Source organism: Papio anubis, chromosome 5, assembly GCF_008728515.1.
Source record: "Papio anubis isolate 15944 chromosome 5, Panubis1.0, whole genome shotgun sequence".
Taxonomy (NCBI): Eukaryota; Metazoa; Chordata; class Mammalia; order Primates; family Cercopithecidae; genus Papio; species Papio anubis.
The window spans coordinates 33,562,430-33,582,354 of record NC_044980.1 but is presented as its reverse complement, the minus strand read 5'-3'; the positions used below and the strand labels follow the sequence as shown (position 1 = coordinate 33,582,354).

Here is a 19,925-nt window from a genome sequence, read left to right as displayed (position 1 = left end):
GATGACCTACAGTGTCCCCTTTGAATCTGCAGGTTAAGGAGGGCATGTTTATCATTCACTTGTTTGGCTATTCGCTGCTTGTGGATCTGTCCTGCCCCACTGCCCTCACACAGCCTCACCTCCTAAGTCCTCCATTCATGACCCTCCTCTAACATCAGTGTAGTCACTGAAGGAGACCTTGCTGGCAATCCAAGTGTGAGTCTTCTGGGCTAATTCCATTCTGAAAGTAAGTACTGCTCTTTGGCTCTCCTATAGAAATCAGGCCAACAATGGAAACAATCACAATTAACTGGAAGTGAATAGCATTAAATGATTTTTTTTTTTTTTTTTTTTGAGACGGAGTCTTCGCTCTGTCGCCCAGGCTGGAGTGCAGTGGGGCGATCTCGGCTCACTACAAGCTCCGCCTCCCGGGTTCACGCCATTCTCCTGCCTCAGCCTCCCGAGTAGCTGGGACTACAGGCGCCCGTCACCATGCCCGGCTAATTTTTTGTATTTTTAGTAGAGACGGGGTTTCACCGTGTTAGCCAGGATGGTCTCGATCTCCTGACCTCGTGATCCGCCCGTCTCGGCCTCCCAAAGTGCTGGGATTACAGGCGTGAGCCACCACGCCCGGCCACATTAAATGATTTTTAAACCCTCAAGAAATAAAAAAGCCACTGTAACAGCTGGGTTTAAGAGGTAATGGTGCTTGGGGTCTGGAGATAGGAGTGGACCCTATCTTCTCTGCTCTCCTGGGACTTGACTCCGCAGAACTGAGGGAGTACAAAGGAAGGAAACAAGGAAGCTTGTTTCCCTTGAGTACATACTAAGGAGAAATAGGAAAAACAAAACCCTCAGGATAGGCAGAAACAATGTAAGAAGGACAGATGGTAGAGAAGCTGCCTTTGGTATGGGGTGAGAAGGGGTGCTGGGGCTCAGCTGGACCAGGAGACCTCAATGCCTAATGATAAATAGCAGTTAATCCTTGAATAGTGGTGAAGGTATGGTATGAAAACACACTGTCACCCTAATTTATTCTAAACAAGACACCTGGAAGAGACACCACCTAACCAAAGCATCAACCCCCAGGGGCCATGCCAGCCTGGATTTGCCACACTACAAATAGAAAAGCCTTTCAGATATTTTTCCATCACAAGCTGCAGGCTGTTCTAGGCCATGGGGGCAGCTAGATCCACCTGCCTGATAAAGACAAACTCCTGTAAACTAAATTTGAAACCCTAGACTTTCTTTCCATTTTCAACCACTTTCTGTGTGCAGGCATAAAAAGCAAACAGCACTAACATGAAGGACGGGGAATGCTTCCACGAACCAGTAAAGACTGAATATGCTCCCCCCGCGCCCCACACATATCCACAAACCTACATACCTTGCATCTAATGCAAGGGTTTTACACGGTGATAGCATTAAGGCTACTCAAGAACTTACAGTTTATGAGAAAAGATAAGAAGCCTCTAATTTCTTACTCATGTCATATGCACTGAATCCCAACTAGAAGCCAAGTACACAAATGATACAGAAATATGGACCATAGGACCCCAGCCTACAAAATCATTGTGTGTGTTTTTTTTTAAATAAAAAGTCCACATGGGTTAATGCACTTGCACAAAAGTTTTGTAAACCTAACACTCAAATGTCTATTATACCATGTATAATTAGTTTGTGATAAAGCTATTGTAATTCTCTACAGAAATGCTTAAAGCTAAGGGCAAAATCCCAGTTAACTGGGTAAGAGGGAGCTTAATCAAATATGCATTTATTGAGAACATTCTAGATGTCAGGTGGAGTGGGGTTACAGGACCTATAAGAAGACATATTATTTAGACCAGTACTGTCCAGTACTATAGCCACATGTGGCCTCTGTGCATTTGAAATGTGACTAGTGCAAATTGAGATGCACTGTAAATGGGATTTATACAATGGATTTCAAAGACTAGTAAAAAAGAATGTCAACTCCATTATTAGGAAGTTTTATATGGATTACATATTGGAAATAATATTTTGGATACACTAGCTAAAATTATTAAAATTAATTTCATTTTTTAAAAACTTTTTATTGTGACCACTAGACAATTTACTATGATTTATGTGGCCTGCATTAGTGGTTTGCTTGCATTTTTATTAGACAGTAATGATTTAGATTTTTCCCTCAAGCACATAGCATCTTATTATTAATACTAACAAAGCAGATGTAAAATTAAGCAGAAAATGTATATGCTCCCAGCTTTAACATTCACTTACTATCATAAGATCACAAAACAAATCTAGCAAATAATGGAGGTTAATAATTAAACAATGATTGATAGTTGTAATTTAAGAGATGCACTCTGCCACACATAGAAAGGATAATTAGCCCACAATTTTATTTCACTTAAAGGCTGATGGACTCCTAGTGTATGCAAACTCAACTATTACCCTGTTGCTGAGAAGACCATGTCTGTCTATGAAAGGGCTAGTTTACCACTCTGGGAATCTCCTGTATTCTCTTCCCCCTTACGTGGTGCCAAAAGACCATCCTCAATTAGGGCTGACAAAGGGGCACCCACGGGGCTACATTTATCCTCTTTACTGTTAAGAAGCTATAGCTTTGACTTACTGTACAGCATCTAACAAAGTAAGACTGTGTTAGCTTATCCCATTCCCAAGTTTTCTGTAGTGGAGGCTGAAAACTCCAAAAACACAAAAACAAAAAACAAAAAACTATTACCCTGTTATATACTATTCAGAAAACATGTCTATGTTTTTCTCTATCAACATTTGGAAAATTTTGCCAAAAAATCAATAGGAAATTAAATATACCATTGCTTCATGCTAAGAGCTACCACTTTTGGTTTAACCAAGATGTTACTACTCTGTGTCTACATTATGGTGGTAGCAACAAAAGTTCTCTGGTGAGACTGAGGACCTTGTTAATACAATCTGGAATAAGATAAGACTGGGGACTAATAAAAGAACTACATCTTTAGATTGTCCACATTACACAATGACATAATAATAGAAGGGTAAATAGGGAGAATGCTAATACAGAGAAACAGTTGCAAACTGAACAGAAGACACAAGGCAGATGTATTACAATAACATGTGGGGCAACCTCTCTTTATTGCTATAGATTATAATGGCAGAAATAATCATGTTGGCCAATATATCAGCAGTTCTTTAAACGTAGGGTGATAAAGAACATGATGACATTAGCAATGATAATAACAGCCACAATAGCGATCCTTTAAAGATTACTTTGCAAAATTTTATTTTTAAAATTATTTTATTATAAATGAATATCATCTCATTTAATGCCCACAAGCACTTCAGAATTAGATGCTATTGTTATTATTTTCAGCTTCCAGACTAGGAAATTGCAGCACAGAAAGTCTATTTAGCCAAAGGGGCATAGCGTATAAATAGAGGAGGCTAGATTAAACTAAGGTTCAACTTCCAAGCCCAATACGTGACACTGGGCTGCACGTGAGACAACACTAGTAATTTTTAAAAGTCTGGCCAACAGACCAACCTTTTTAGTACTTAAAAGAAAAAAATCAGTTGCCTTCAAAGATGGAACGAGTCCTCAGAATTGCTGCTGGCACACAGAGGTCCCTCTAGGAAATGTGAATGGACCAGTTTGCAAAAGGCATTCCTTCTGGCTGTTGGTCCTCACTCACACACCCCTGCCTCACTGGAATGGAGGTAGCACCTTTATTTCTTTGTTCTCACATGGAGAGCATACGCTTAAGGAATAATTTTACACAAAGTCAATAACAGAGAAAATATAAAGATAATTATAGACAAGTGAAATGGCTATTTTTACATTAGCCTGGGCTGACAGCAGACTGGGATGGAGGTTTCCATGTCTTGGCAACAATTTGGAAAAGCAGAACGTTTAGATACTTATGTACTTCTGTAACATTAGGACATTTCTGTTCCTTAAGAAATTATTCCATCCTGCACAACTCTCTCTAGCCTATAAAGAAGAAAATACTGCAATTTTTCAGGACAATCTAAGCACTGATGCTACACAAGTGGAACCCTGAAAAACATCACCCAGTGAGACAAGAATGGGGCAGAGGTGCTATTGTTCAGGAAGCCACACACAAAAGCGTCCGCAGCCCGCAGCCTGCCACCTGAGCCTGTAGCACTTATCACCAGGACAGCGTGAGTCGCTCCCTGTTTCTTTTGCCACAGTGGATATAAACACCTACTTTCAATTTATTTGATCAAAGAGGCATCGAATCAAATACCCTTTGTTGTAGGGGCTATGCACTTAAAATAATCAGGGGTTGTTTTAAAGAAGAGACAGAAAGCAAGCCTGCTGCCAAACAAGGCACAAACACTAACAAAGCCATCAACAGATTGGCTGGGAGACAGATAGGTATCACTTGGAGGAAATCGGTGCATCGTGTGCCTGTCTCATTAGGCTTTTAGAGACTGTAGAAGAAGAGCAATTGCAAAAGGAAACCAATAGCACACCCAACACTGTGTAAAGTTGTATACCACAGAAAGAACCTAATTACTGGCTGGGTGTGGTGGCTCACGCCTGTAATCCCAACACGTTGGGAGGCCAAGGCAGGGGGATTACGAGGTCAAGAGATCGAGACCATCCTGGCCAAGATAGTGAAACCCCGTCTCTACTGAAAATACAAAAATTAGCTGGGCGTGGTGGCGCATGCCTGTAGTCCCGGCTACTCAGGAGGCTGAAGCAGGAGAATCGCTTGAACCTGAGAGGCAGAGGCTGCAGTGAGTCAAGATGGTGCCATTGCACTCTGGCCTGGGGACAGAGCAAGACTCTGTCTCAAAAAAAGAAAAGAACCTAATTACCTAGGAATTTATCAAGATTGCTGAGAGGCTGTATGCATCATGAAGTTAGTGGCAGACATGAGTTTTTCCTCAAAAAACAAAAACACTCCAAGAAAATCTTGGATGGTAAGTATATGGATATTGACGACAGTTTCCATGCCTACATTTTAAATAGTTTTTTTTCCCAATTTAAAAAAGCTCATAAGAAATGTGAAATGTTTTTCTCAAAAGAGAAAAATGATATCAACTCCAAAGAAAATCTAAGAAATTTTTTTATTTCTTTAAACAAAGACCCAAGAAGGTTGTGAGAGCATTTGAATTAACTTGTACCCATGATAAATAGAAACCGGGCCTGAAGTGGGGCTGTGCTTGGAGACAGAAAGATGGAATACTCAGCACCCTGCCTGGTGCTACGGCCTCCTAACAAGTTAAATAAAGGATGCTGAACCCTTCCTGGGGCCCACTTTTTTTTTTTTTGAAACATTCTCGCTCTCTTGCCCAGGCTGGAGTGCAATGGCGCAGTCTTGGCTCACTGCAACCTCCGCCTCCCGGTTCAAGTGATTCTCATGCCTCAGCCTCCTCCCAAGTATCTGGGATCACAGGCGCGTGCCACCATGCCCAGCTAATTTTTGTATTTTTAGTGGCGACGGGGTTTCACCATGTTGGCCAGGTTCATCTCGAACTCCTGACCTCAAGCGATCCACCCGCCTCAGCCTCCCAAAGTGCTGGGATTACAGGCGTGAGCCCACCCCTGTCTTGGCTGCCTTTCTTAGAGAAGAAAGAAAATGCAGCCAGTTGTCCATGAGCCTCCTGGCTCACAAGTTCCCACATCCTCTGGGTGGCTGAGAAGAGGCCACTGTGTATGGCTGTCCTCTCTCAGCAACAGAAGTAATTCCTCTCATGTTTGAAAAAGGATCAATCACCAATATGTCAGCTTTCGTGGGAGAGATGTTCAAATTACTTGAGCATTCTTGTCAAATTAAGAGGCTCAGCATGGAATCTGTCAACTCACCAACAAAGTCCTACAAACATTTGTTACGTGGTTCTTACAGCCAAGGGCCTGGGTCCTGCACCTCTTCTGACCTCCATGCTGCCGCTCAATGCCATTGGCCTCCCCCGGAGCTCCCAATATTCACCCTCTTCTTTGAGGTGAATTGTCCAAGTCTCTACAAGTCTTCTGCACTTAAGACTTAGGAGTCTTTCCTCAAAAATCAAAAGTAGCCCAAGGAAATTCTGGATGGTAAATATATCGTTATTGGCTATAATTTCTTTTTTTTTTTTTTTTTTTTTTTTTTGAGACGGAGTCTCGCTCTGTCGCCGAGGCTGGAGTGCAGTGGCCGGATCTCAGCTCACTGCAAGCTCCGCCTCCCGGGTTCACGCCATTCTCCTGCCTCAGCCTCCCGAGTAGCTGGGACTACAGGCGCCCGCCACCTCGCCCGGCTAGTTTTTTGTATTTTTTAGTAGAGACGGGGTTTCACCGTGGTAGCCAGGATGGTCTCGATCTCCTGACCTCGTGATCCGCCCGTCTCGGCCTCCCATTGGCTATAATTTCTATACCTACGTTTTCAATAGTTCTTTTCCAGTGCAAAAAAAAAAAAAAAAAAAGGCTCAGGCAGGGCGTGGTGGCTCATGCTTGTAATCCCAGCACTTTTGGGAGGCTACAGCAGGCGAATTGCTTGAGCTTAGGAGTTTGAGACCAGCCCGGGTAACATGATGAAACCCCGTCTCTACAAAAATACAAAATTCACCAGGAGTGGTGGTACACACCTGTAGTGCCAGTGACTAGGGAGGCTAAGGTGGGAGGACTGCTTGAGCCCAGGAGGTCAAGGCTGCGGTGAGCTAAGATTGTACCATTGCACTCCAGCCTAAGGGACAGAGCGAGATCCTGTCTCAGAAAAAAAAAAGAAATGTGGACATTTTCTCAAAATAGAAAAATGATATCAATTTCAAATAACAATTATAATTAGCTACATACAGGACTCTCAAGGTCACTGTTGACCTGTGAGAGAGACAGAAAATTACAACGTGTAGAAGCGCAGCACTAAGCAGCCAGTACTAAGGTCTCATCCATCTCTGCCTCTCATTAACTGTCCCTTTCCAAGGGGCCATTTCTCTAGGCCTCAGCCTTATCTGTGAAAAGAATTCCCTCCCACCACCACCACCCCATTCCCACCACTAACAGTCACCTTGTACTGTGGCAGATTGCGACCATATCTAACCTGGCTAAAACTCTTAAGTCCTCGAGGGCAGGGCTTGTCATTCATCCAGAGATCTTCTAATACCCAATTATCCCATCAGCACATACCGGGAAACCTAACAATGACTAAACCTAACAATGACTACACCAGCCCTGATCTTGCTCAGGGACAGGCCAGCAGCAAGGTGCCTATGGCAGAGAAGGTGTTCAAGTCAATTACAATGACCCATCCAAAGAGCTTTTGTCAGGTCAGGCAGGCAGCCTCTGTTACAGGCAGATCCGCAGCCCTTTTTTGCAGCCCTTTTTGCCGGTTTTTGACTGAAATGGCTTGAGGATGTCACCCAAGGTGAACGCTGATAGAAGCAGCTCTAAGTACAGCTGACATGGCGGTCCCTTCCCCCGTGCACAATACTTCCCACAGAAGCATGTTTTCCTCCAGAAGAGCAGGCTTCCAGCTGAGGGTCAGTTCCCCAACTAGAAGTGTGGCCCTGTCTTCTTCAGGTCCCCATCAAGACAGCCCCATCAGGCTGGGGGGCCAAGAAGAAAAGGGTAAAGCGAAGAGCCAGTTGGGGATACTTCCCCCACTGGGCTGAGCAGCCAAAGGCCTACCTGTGAGCCTAGGAGTACTGCCAGGGGGTGCCCGGGACACCTGCTGTGAGCCTAGGAGTGCTGTCGGGAGGCTGGGACATCTGTGAGCCTAGGAGTGCTGTCCGGAGGCTGGGACATCTGTGAGCCTAGGAGTACTGTCAGGGGGTGCCTGGGACACCTACTGTGAGCCTAGGAGTATTGTCAAGTGAGGTGCGGGACATCTCCTGTGAACCTATGAGTATTGTCAGGTGGGGCCTGGGACATCTCCGTTCTCTCCTGTTAACAGCAAAACTGGGAAACTGTTGCCAGCAAAAGCCGGAGACAGAGCAGACCCAACTCCTTGGGGTGAGAAACTTAAGACATATCCTTAGAATTCATCAGATCTCTGTGAAATAGTCATACTACAAAACCACCTTTTCATTGCATCTAAATTGCATTTTATTACATCCAATAGAAATAGATCCTAAAAATGGTCAATAGTATGTAGATTGGTTGACATAGCAACCGATGACTAGTTTTCAAATTTAGAGTACAAAACCCACAATTATTACTTTTCACTCATGTATGATAGGTTATCAAACTGTCCTGGGGGATAGCGGCACATGATAGAAAAATAGAAAAATAGAGCCCTTGTAATTGTATTCTCAAACTTTGAGAATTGTATTCTCAAACCTTGAGAATTGTATTCACAAACTTTGGTCAGTATGGGTTCTTAACCTGGGTATTCCAAAGAGGTTTATAAATGGCCTTAGGGCAAGAAGTTCCATGAAACTCATGAGACTGATAAAAATTATGCATTTATAGCATCATTGTACATACATCAGATTCTCCAAGGAAGAATGGTCCAAAACCCCCATCAGATTTGCAAGTGCCCAGCTATGCCTCACGAATATTTAAGAATCACTGCTAGATGGTCTTCTTCTCTGGTTTGCAAATGGATTCCCCTTAGAGGGGAAAAAGAAAAGGAAAAAAAAGAAAAACACTTTACTCTGTGATGCCCTAGTGCAAAAGGAAGCTTCTCCCACCTTTTATTCCCCACCAGTTAACACTGCCAGTTTTCTGAGTGTCTGTCACTTCAGCCAGCAAAAGGAACTAGACAGACTTAGTGAAAGTGAAAAGAGGCTACTTGTTAGTTTTAGAGTTATTACCTCTTTGATAAGAACAGCTAAATTAAGTAAACTGATTGCATAAACGTGGAACCAACCCAAATGCCCATCAATCAATGAGTGGATAAAGAAACTGTGGTATATATGTATGATGGAATACTACTCAGCCATAAAAAGGAGCAAATTAATAGCATTCACAGTGACCTGGATGAGATTAGAGACTATTATTCTAAGTGAAGTAACTCAGGAATGGAAAGCCAAACATCGTATGTTCTCACTCATAAGTAGGAGCTAAGCTATGAGGATGCAAAAGTATAAGAATGACACAATGGGCTTTGGGGACTCAGGAAGAAAGGGTGGGAAGGGAGTGAGGGATAAAAGACTACAAATAGGATGCAGTGAATACTGCTCGGGTGATGGGTGCACCAAAATCTCACAAATCACCACTAAAAAACTTACTCATGTAACCAACCACCACCAGTTCCCCAATAACCTATGGATAAGAATATCTTATCGATAGCAATACCTAAAATGGATATGTAAAATTAAGTGGAGCTTTAAAAGGTAATATAATAAATAAGTGTAAGGGAAACTGGTTCCTTGATAATAAGCTTTGGTGTTCACTAAATGTCATGGTTTTTTTTTCTTTTTTTTGAGACAGTGTCTTGCTGTCACCCAGGCTGGAGTGCAGTGGTGTGATCTTGGCTCACTGCAATATATATACACTTTTTTTTTTAAGTAGATACGGGGTTTTGCCATGTTGCCCAGACTGACCTCCAACTCCTAAGCTCAAGTGGCCTGCCCTCCTCGGCCTCCCAAAGGGCTTGGATTATAGGCCTGAGCCACTGTGTCTGGCCTAAATGTCAATTTAAGAAAAATAAGGGGCCGGGCGCGGTGGCTCAAGCCTGTAATCCCAGCACTTTGGGAGGCCGAGACGGGCGGATCACGAGGTCAGGAGATCGAGACCATCCTGGCTAACACGGTGAAACCCCGTCTCTACTAAAAAATACAAAAAAATAGCCGGGCGCGGTGGCGGGCGCCTGTAGTCCCAACTACTCGGGAGGCTGAGGCAGGAGAATGGCGTGAACCCGGGAGGCGGAGCTTGTAGTGAGCTGAGATCCGGCCACTGCACTCCAGCCTGGGCGGCAGAGCGAGACTCCGTCTCACAAAAAAAAAAAAAAAAAAAAAAAAAAAAAAAGAAAAATAAATAAATAAATAAAGAAGGAAATAAAAAAAAGAACCCATGTATTTCCTTCCACTGTACAATAAGCTTCTTGGACTATAATCACCTTTTCTCACAACTAGGTTCTGTTTATTTAGAAGCAGGGATTAGCAAATCATGAAGAACTTCCCAAAGGTGTCCCCTTGCCCAGGTGTGACATATGGTCATGGAATTCGACAGCCAGACTGTAATTTCCCGTGAACGACATTCGCTACAGAAGGGACTGGCCTAGATCACAAGTACGGTTAGATGAGGTGACACTGATCACAAAAACTCAGCGGGTGAATCAATCAAGACACGATGCACAAACTTCCCCAAAAAGTAGATAAGGAGGAAAAGTGTTTCTTTCACATCTTCTGAACTTCGACTTGGTACTTCCCTGCTGATTTCTGCCTTTTGATTATTGTTTAATTCTCCTCTAGACTAGGAGAGCTCTATATCTGATGACCGCCATGAGGGGTTTAACGACCTCTGAGGCAGGAGTAGTTCAGAGATGTTAATCTCCTATTGTGTGGCAGATACTCTACTGGGCACATAGAATATAAAATTGAAGAACAAGGCATGCTTCCTTCAATCGAATAGAAGAATGTTCTGTTTTGTTTTAAAACACATGGTTAAGTCAGTAAAGTTACTTTTTATTTGTGTTTTTTTATTTTTTATGATAGGGTCTTTGTTGCCCATGCTGGAGTGTAGGGGTGAGATTTCAGCTCACTGCAACCCTCGATCTCGTGGGTTCAGGTGATCCTCCCACCTCAGCCTCCTGGGTAGCTGGGACTGCAGGAATGCACCACCATGCCCAACTAAGTTTTGTATTTTTTGTAGAGACGAGGTTTCGCCATGTTGCCCAGGCTGGTCTTGAACTCCTGGGCTTAAGCGATCTTCCTGCCTCAGCTTCTCAAAGTGCTAGGATTACAGGTGTGAGCCACCATGCCTGGCCAAAAGTTACTTTTTAAAATACTGATGAGATTTGCTGATATCTCTCAGTAGGTCTGATATCAAAGACGAGGCTAATTTCTTTGTTCATTGTAGCTGAACATTGTAGATGGCTGGAGCTAGAAAATTGACATTTGATGAACAATCTTTATCTTTTGTTGAACCACCTGTACTTTTCAGCTCATGACTAACTACAAATCAAAGAGAAGAAGTCTCTTTAGACTGGGCGTGGTGGCTCATGCCTGTAATCCCAGCACTTTCGGAGGCCAAGGTAGATGGATCACTTGAGGTCAGGAGTTCGAGATCAGCCAACATGGTGAAACCCCATCTCTACTAAAAATACAAAAATTAGCCAGGCATGGTGGCATGCACCTGTAGTCCCAGCTACTCAGGAGGCTGTGGCAGGAGAATTGATTGAACCAGATAGGCGGAGGTTGCAGTGAGCCAAGATCACCCCACTGCACTCCTGCCTGGGCAACACAGTGAGACTCGTGTCAAAGAAAAACAAAAGGAATCTGTTTAAATTGTGCAACATTTTAATAATAATCATATAATTCTATGCTTATGGTTTTCAGCTTAAAGGTTAACTAAGCCTATCCAGATTGATAATATACCAATTTCTTTCAATATCATTTTATTACAGAGGATGTAATAAAAATTGTAAATGGCATAATTCAATATTCTAGCAATGTTTTAAAGGATATCATCAGTATCGTATACCTAATATAGTTTACTGGGAAAAAAAAAATCTAGACTCCTTTTCCCTATCACCATATAAAATACACCCAAGAGGCCTCTGATATATTTAGCTTTGTTTTGTCAGTTCCTATACCCATCATGCAAGGTAGAGAAAAATCAGTTGGCTTCTGGCGAAACAATGCACTTGTGCTATAACAGTGAATGTTTTTTGTGCCATGAATTAAGGACTGCATGATGTGGCAATTCTTAGAGTATATTTAAGTACCTTCTACATATTAGTTGCACCAAGATCTTCAGATTAAGGTCCTCATTTTCCTTCCATCATGAAAAATATAGCCCTCCTCCCCCTCCAAAAAAATCCTCATGAAGACACAAAGTCAGGGCAATGATGATGTACACTCTGCAACAATCCAACAAAATACACTTTTTTTGTTTTTAGAAATGCAGTGTGGACCAGGGGCAGTGGCTCATGCCTGTAATCCCAGCACTTCGACAGGCTGAGGCGGGAGGACCATCTGAGCCCAGGAGTTTAAGACCAGCCTGGGCAACGTAAGGAGACCTTGTCTCTATAAAAAGTAAAAGAAAAATTAGGCAGGTGTGTTGGCACACGCCTGTAGTTCCAACTATTGGGGAAGCTGAGGTGGGAGGACTGGTTGAACCCAGGAGTTCCAGAACAGAGCAACACCCCATCTCAAGAAAAAAAAAAGGAATGCGGTGTGCTTGGTGTTGCTTGGGATGGCTGCTGGCCTGTTTGTGCAGATGTCGTATGGAATATCGTCAGCATCTATTTGTTATGCATCTTCCACATTCGTCACATTGGAACACGAGGTTATCACAAAAGGAAAGGTGCGTGTGTTTCCAAGCACCGTGTTACTTATGTTTTCCTCTAAATTCAGGATTAGGAAAATATTGGGAGAAAAGAAATCTGAAGACATAAGTGGCTTGTGGGATAAATCACATAGATTTAAAAGGAGTGGTTTCCCCAGGAGACATATGTTTTCTTACCCTGGAGGAACCTGTGAATATGAGACATGGTGCACCTACCAGCACAAGTCAGGATATCCAATAAGTGTTAAAGGGGAAATTCCACAGAGAAAATCACAACAAAAAGTATGTCCATTTGTTCATCAAACATCTGTTTACCTACTAGGGGTCAACATTGTTCTAGACACCATGAATACAATAGTGAACAAGAGTGGCAAACCCCGTGCCTTTGTGGAGCTCATAATCTAGTATAGAATACTAATATAAATTACAGGTTGAGTATCCCTAATCCAGGAATCTGAATCTGAAATGCTTTAAAGTCCGAAACTCTTGGAGCACCTACATGACACCAAAGGAAAGACCCATTGGAGCACTTCAAATTTTTGAATCAGGAATGTTCAACCATGTAATACAAATACTCCAAAGATTTCAAAAATATCCAACATCTGAAACACTTCTGGTCCCAAGCATTTTGGAATAAAGAATACTCAACCTGTACATGGGAAGCTAGAAGGTGGTAAGTGCCTTGGAGGTAAATAAAGCAGAGACGAGGTTGCAGGCTGGACTGGAAGGAGGTGTCTGAGTATAACACCTCAAGGGTTGACACAGCCACACAGACGTCTAAGGGAAGTGCTTTCCAGGCAGTGGGAAGAGCACATGCAAAGGCTCTGAGGCAAGACGCCTGGAGATCCTTTTGTAGAATTCACAAGCGTGATGATGGCATGTGTAACATGTGTCTGACATGAACTTAGGGGGAAAAAAAAAAAAGAATGTGCCTGGCAGTTTGAAGGAATGAGGACGCCAACGTGTTTAAATGCCTTAAACTCCTTTCAGCCTGAGGGGTTACCATCAGGGGAAAAATGCGTCACTAACGCAGCAACATTTTCAGACTCTTAGAACAGGAATGTGCCTTTGTAAATGCTTACTCCTACCCCTTAATCTTACCAAAGAAATGAGGAAGAGGAGGTTGGGTGAGTAATCCAAGGTCACACGGCCAGTGACTAGCTGAGAAAATGTTTCCGCACAAGAATCCCAAACAACACCACGGATTTGTCTCTTGCTTCAATTTTACAATGAAGAGGCACTTTTTCTTTTTCTTTCTCTTTTTTTTTTTAAAGTCAGAGTTTTCACTCTTGTTGCCCAGGCTGGAGTGCAATGGCAGGCGGGATCTTGGCTTACTGCAATCTCCACCTCCCGGGTTCAAGCCATTCATCTGCCTCAGCCTTCCAAGTAGCTGGGCTCACAGGCATGCGCCACCACACCCGGCTAATTTTGTACTTTTAGTAGAGACGGGGTTTGTCCACATTGGTCAGGCTAGTCTCGAACTCCTGACCTCAGGTGATTCACCCGCCTCAGCCTCCCAAAGTGCTGGGAGCTGAGACTGGTCTCACTCTGTCACCCAGGCTTCGATGCAGTGGTGTAATCTAGGTTCACTGCAGTCTCGACATCGGGGGCTCAAACAATCCTTCCACCTCAGCCTCCTGAGTAGCTAGGACCACAGGCACACCACCACATCCAACTACTTTTTATATTTTTTGTAGAGGTGAGGTTTTACCATGTTTCCCAGGCTAGTTTTGAACTCCTGAGCTCAAACAATCCTCCTGCCTTGGCCTCCCAAAGTGCTGGGATTACAGGCGTGCAACACTATACTAGGCCCACTTTTCTTATTTTTAAAAAAAAAAAAAAGAGGCCGGGCGCGGTGGCTCAAGCCTGTAATCCCAGCACTTTGGGAGGCCGAGACGGGCGGATCACGAGGTCAGGAGATCGAGACCATCCTGGCTAACACGGTGAAACCCCGTCTCTACTAAAAATACAAAAAATTAGCCGGGCGTGGTGGCGGCGCCTGTAGTCCCAGCTACTCGGGAGGCTGAGGCAGGAGAATGGCGTAAACCCGGGAGGCGGAGCTTGCCGTGAGCCGAGATCGCGCCACTGCACTCCAGCCTGGGCGACAGAGCGAGACTCCGCCTCAAAAAAAAAAAAAAAAAAGAAAGAAAGAAAGAAAAAAGAAAAAAAATCCAGCCAACTAATGTAAACTTCTTAGAATTTAAAATTGATCAATTTTACTTTTTTAATTAACAGATAACCAAGACCATATAAGCACCCTAAATATTTGTTGAAGAATGAATAATAAATGCAATATTACCTAAACTTCATTACCCCCAGCAACTAATTGCAAAAGTGTGAAACAGAAAAATTTCTGCACAAGAAAACATATCAGGATGTTTCTTGTACAAACTGTTACAGTAAAAAGAAATAAAAATGAAAACGGAAATAGAGTGTCACTCAACAGAAAAAGTGTAACAGTAAAAAACTAGGCCAGGCACAGTGCCTCATACACTGTGGAAAGCTCAGGTGGGAGGCTCACTTGAGGCTGAGAGTTTGAGGCCAGCCTGGACAACATAGCAAGACCCTGTCTCTATAAAAATGAAAAAAATTAGCCAGGCATGGTGGCATGTGCCTGTTGTCCCAGCCACTTTGGAGGTTGAGGCAGGAGGACTGCTTGAGCCCAGGAGGTTGAGGCTGCAGTGAGCGGTGATCACGACACTGCACTCCAGCCTGGGTGACAGAGCGAGACCCCAACTCAAACAAAAAACAGTGAAAAACCAGAAACCCTAATTTACCCTTGGCAAGGGAATAAATATACTATACTTTTTTCATACACTCGGATTCTCTGTAACAGTTAAAGTGAATAAATATCTATTAACACATGTATCTCGAAAACAAGGTAAGTTAAAAATGCAAGCTATACATAGGTAGAATTATACCATTTATGTAAAATGTTAAATACAAACCCACAGGTATTTTTTTGTGGATACACAGTAGTTCCAAACATGCTTGGGAACTATGTGCGCTAACTTCACATTAGAGGTTACCTGAGGATGGAGACAAAGGAGTAGGAATAGATCAAATATTTAAGTTATAGTTTATTTTTCCGTGGGGGGGGGGCGGTGAGCATGGGGCACATATGAAAAATATTAGCAACTCTTAAACCTAGGAAGTAGAAGACAAAATGGCTTACTATACTGTTTTTATGTATGTTAGAAATATTTCATTTTATTTATTTATTTATTTATTTATTTAGAGAAGGAGTCTGCTCTGTTGCCAGGCTGGAGTGCAGTAGCCGAATCCCGGCTCACTGAAACCTCCGCCTCCCGGATTCAAGCGATTCTCCTGCCTCAGCCTCCCGAGTAGCTGGGATTACAGGCGCCCGCCACCACGCCCGGCTAATTTTTTTGTATTTTTAGTACAGACAGGGTTTCACTGTGTTGGCCAGGATGGTCTCGATCTCCTGACCTCGTGATCCGCCTGCCTTGGCCTCCCAAAGTGCTGGGATTACAGGCATGAGCCACCGTGCCCGGCCCTTATTTTTATCTTTAAAGGATGAAAAAAAAAACGAAGGAAGGGAGGGAGGGGTGGAGCAAAGTGAGGCAAAAGTTGTCTACCGCATTCTATTAATTCCAAGGCCTAGTTGTTCTTAACCTCCAAACCTGCTTCTTCTTCACCTTTAAAGCCTAGGTGATAGTACGTGTACCTGCTTAGAACATGCTTTGAGAACTAGCAAACTGGAGAGAGAATTTCACTGTCAGGTTCACTACTGGTGGGCGGGACCCTACATCATTCCCCCACAGAATCCCTAGGGGGCTCAGCATGCTTTCTTTCTTTTCAATTCAGATAACAGTAATGAGATTTTCCAGCACGGTTATAATCACACCACCAGCACCACCACCACCACCTCCAAAAAGCCATAAAACAATAAATTCATTACTGAAGCATCTCAGTGAATGGAGATGAAAACTGTGCAACAGCCCAGCATGGGATAGCTCTCCCAATCTCTGTTAGGTAAGCACTGACTAAAAGATAAGAACTGGATCAATTTCCTCGCATAAAATCGACTGTCTTAAAAACCCAAGGGGAAAAAAAATCACACTTGTTAGGCATCATTAAGAAAAGATTATCAGATTATATCCATCGGTAATAAAATTCCGAGCCACAGACCGAACACGACCTGCAGGCTGGGGACAGAGCAGCCAAAATCCAGCCTCCCTGTGATTCCTGACCTCTTCTCCAACTCTGTGCAAAGCCCGCGGAGGTGAGACTTTCTTCGCTAAGACGAGCTTCGGCTATGTCCTAGTGATGGACAGTTCCTCTCTGCCAGGCCCCTGCAGCCTTAAGACCACATTCCCCAGAGATCCCGCAACGTTTCCCCATCCCAGGCAGCTGGGCATTCTCCTCTCCCAGAAGGAAGACGGAATCCCACCCAGGTCACCCGTGAGCTGCGGCGAAGAGAAGCCGCTGGTCCCGAGGCGAGGGACCTCGAGTCCGCAGATTCCCCTCAACATCTCTGGGAGTAAAGTTGGACTTAGCTGGGCTCCTGGCAAATAAAAGGGAGCCTGGAAAGGCAGCCATGCTCAGGCCCCCGTGAGGCCACTTCGGACCCCTCCACGCTGTGCTGGGCTGCCTCTGCCTTAATTTCCCGTCTGTTGCTTCTCCAGGCTCTGAGCCCCCTCCACAAAAGGGGGGATGCGAAACTCAAAGGAGTTAGCAGGTGAACCCTGCAAACAGCAGGAGCTAAACCGAGGACACCAACCAGCCCAAGAAAGCAGCGAAGGTGGTTGAGGACGACACCCCCTCCCCCCGCCCCAGGCAGGGGTCGCGGGACATGGCGGGCGCCTTTCTGGTGGCTCCACGTCCTCCTTCCTCCCGAAGTCCCGCAGGCCCCGAGTCTGCCCTAACTCCAGCATCCGTCCTCCCTGAGCTGTGGCGGGGAAAACAAGGCAGGGGGCAGGGGGCAGGGGGCAGGGGCAGGCCCAGAGGGGTCTCGCCCCCGCCTTTGGGCCGGCCGAGGGGCTCCCTGGAGTCAGAGGAGGAACAATAGCGGACCCCTAGTCCCAGAAGCCACCCGGAGTCTCCCGCTCGCACCTCTCTCCCCACCTCCTCCAAGTTCAGCCTGGAGGCGGATTGGGCTCAGCAGCACCGACGCAGGGGGAGCGAGGCTCCGCGCGGGGTGAAGCAGGTGGGACCGGGCGCAGACTCCAGGGTGCACCTCCGGGTCTGCTCATTCATTCCCACCCGCGCTCTCTCCGCCGCAGCCCCTGCCCCGCGCCCCGCCCCAGCCGGCCTGCGAGTCGCAGAGGACCGGGGAAGAACCCTTCTCCTAACTTGGCCGGGTCCTCCCGCTCTACCCTGATCTCCACCTTCCTCCCCTTCCTCTTGTCCCCACATCTGCTCTCCGCAGACAGTTGGCGGCCGGCGGTGGACCAGGGAGAGGTGGCGGGATCCTGGCTGCAGCCTGCTCAGTCGCTCCGCCTGGGTGCAGTCCCCAGCGCCTCCCGCGCCCAAGCTCCAGACACAAAGGCGGGGACACGAGCCCGGGACCCCGCGCCGGGAGCCTCCCAACTCCGTGCCGCGCACTCACCCCATCAAGGCGGCGGCGGCGCTCCCCGGACCCTGCTGGCTGCTCCACCACGCCCGCCGCTTCCACAGGAAAACGCGGCCGCCGGGCTCGCTTCCTGCTCGGCTTCCTGTGCCGCTGTCCCTCCTCCTCCCCCGCTGCGGGGGTCAGTGGGCGCCGAGCTCCAGGGCTGGGCGGGCGGGGCGGGGGCAGCGGCAGCACCACCACGTGGCCGCCGGGCGCCGGCCCCCGCCGACCTGGATCCAGCGGGAGCGGGAAGGGAGGCGCTAACCATTCCCCTCCCATTCCACCCCGCGCGGCCCCAAATTCCGCGAGTCAGGTGACCTGGCCCCGGGCTCCGACCCGGACCTGGGGGTGGTGCTCCCCGCCCTCCAGCCCCCGGCGCATCCCCCGGGTCCGCGCGTCCCGGCTGTTCGTGGCTTGCTTTTAGTCTCCAGGGATCGTGGGACCCTTCTCCGCGGATCTGTTTCATCCTCTTAACCTGAAGTTAGTGGAAGCCCCCCGTGCTCTGACCCCTGGGTTTAGGACGGATGAGATCCCAGATACTGTTTATTTCTGATTAACTTCCAAAGTCGTTTGTGGTAGTGGCGAGTGTTTCAAAGTCACGGATCCAAGCCCCTTCTAACCAGAATCTAAAAGGTTGTTTTCCAAAATCATTGAACAGAAAGTAAAGTAGAATGCGCTCACGTTCTCCGGACTGAACCAATTGGTTGGAGTGACTGTTTCCTAGCACTGTTTGGGTGGCAAGGCAAGACTACCACCGTTCAGTGCTGTTCTGCTCAGGAGTTAGAAAGGAGAAACCTACAGACTGAACTAACAGGCGAGATTGCGCATGGGAACGCCTTCAAAATAGTGTGTGGGAAGCCACGGGGTACAGGCTCACTGCCCCAGGTTCCCGACAGCTTCTCTCCCTATCCCAGCCCACTAAGGCCCGACCTTTGAATTACGATGGACTCCTCCATTAATTCCAAGGATTTCAAAGCTCTCTATCTACCCACTCATCTAATTTGGGCCGGCTTTTCCACGCATTCTAGTCATGCTAACCAGCTGTGACTTCAGTTCTATTCACCAAAGCTCCTCCCTTCTCCTCGTTAGCTCTGCCTCCTTTGCTCAGGGAAGAAAGCTTTCTAGAATAAATAACTGGTATTGACTTCTTTCTGGGATCTGCTGTAAGTCATTTGAACTTAAGAGGGTAAAAAGGCCGATTCCAACAAAATTGAAATTCATCCTAAATTTCAGCAGCATATTAACATTTATATGGCAGATTTTACCTGTTCCCTCCCCCTACTGCATCCCCTTCTCCTTCCTCCGTCTCCCTACTAGGTAACAACTTATCTCCCCTTTGACAGTTGAACTTGACAAACAAGGATCAAAAATCAAAAGCCTTGTAACCAGCTGCAGGGTCTTCACTTCCTACCATCATGCAGCAAAGGTTCCTTAGCCAAGTGTACACTCCCCTTCCTGTCCTTTATCCCTCTCTCAAACAAAGTCACACTGTAAAAGAAATGTGAACTGGCCAACATTCTTTTGGTTTAATGCTGGCATTTTCTACAATAGTGTTTCATTGTGATTCTTGTTAATGACATATTATACGGTATTTAAGGGGAACATTACTGCCTGTGAGCTTTCTCCTCTATTTTTGCAGGTCAGTCTCGTTCAAGTAGGGGCAGCTGGGAGGATGGGATTTGATGAGTTACAGGTAGACAATGCTGTCTTGGAAATTCGACATGTGTGTATTCTGTAGGAACAGTTGACATTTTGAAGGAGTTAAAATATTAGACAACATTAAACAATGATTGTCTAACCTGGCACATCTGCCTTTGATTCATAGAGGTCCTGTTCCTCTTTTTTCTCCGTGCCAGCCACCTCTAAAGAGTCTACCAGCCTATCAACTCTTAGATTCCCATTGGTGGCTTGTGTATGATTCTCTGTAGTTTTTTGTTTTTTTTGTTTTTTTTGTTTTTTTTTGAGGGGGAGTCTGGCTCTGTTGCCCAGGCT

At 45.6% G+C, this 19,925-nt stretch overlaps 1 protein-coding gene across 2 annotated transcripts in view; it reads right to left on the bottom strand.

Annotated features, from left to right (window-relative positions):
* Nucleotides 1–18,169, bottom strand: part of RAI14 (retinoic acid induced 14) — a 175,507-nt gene extending 157,338 nt beyond the window's left edge. For both annotated transcript variants that reach the window (XM_017959471.3, XM_021939277.2), the window contains exon 1: nucleotides 17,931–18,169. The gene's annotated coding sequence lies outside the window, so the exon portion shown is untranslated. The remainder of the gene's footprint in view (nucleotides 1–17,930) is intronic.
* Nucleotides 18,170–19,925: the final 1,756 nt, after the last annotated feature.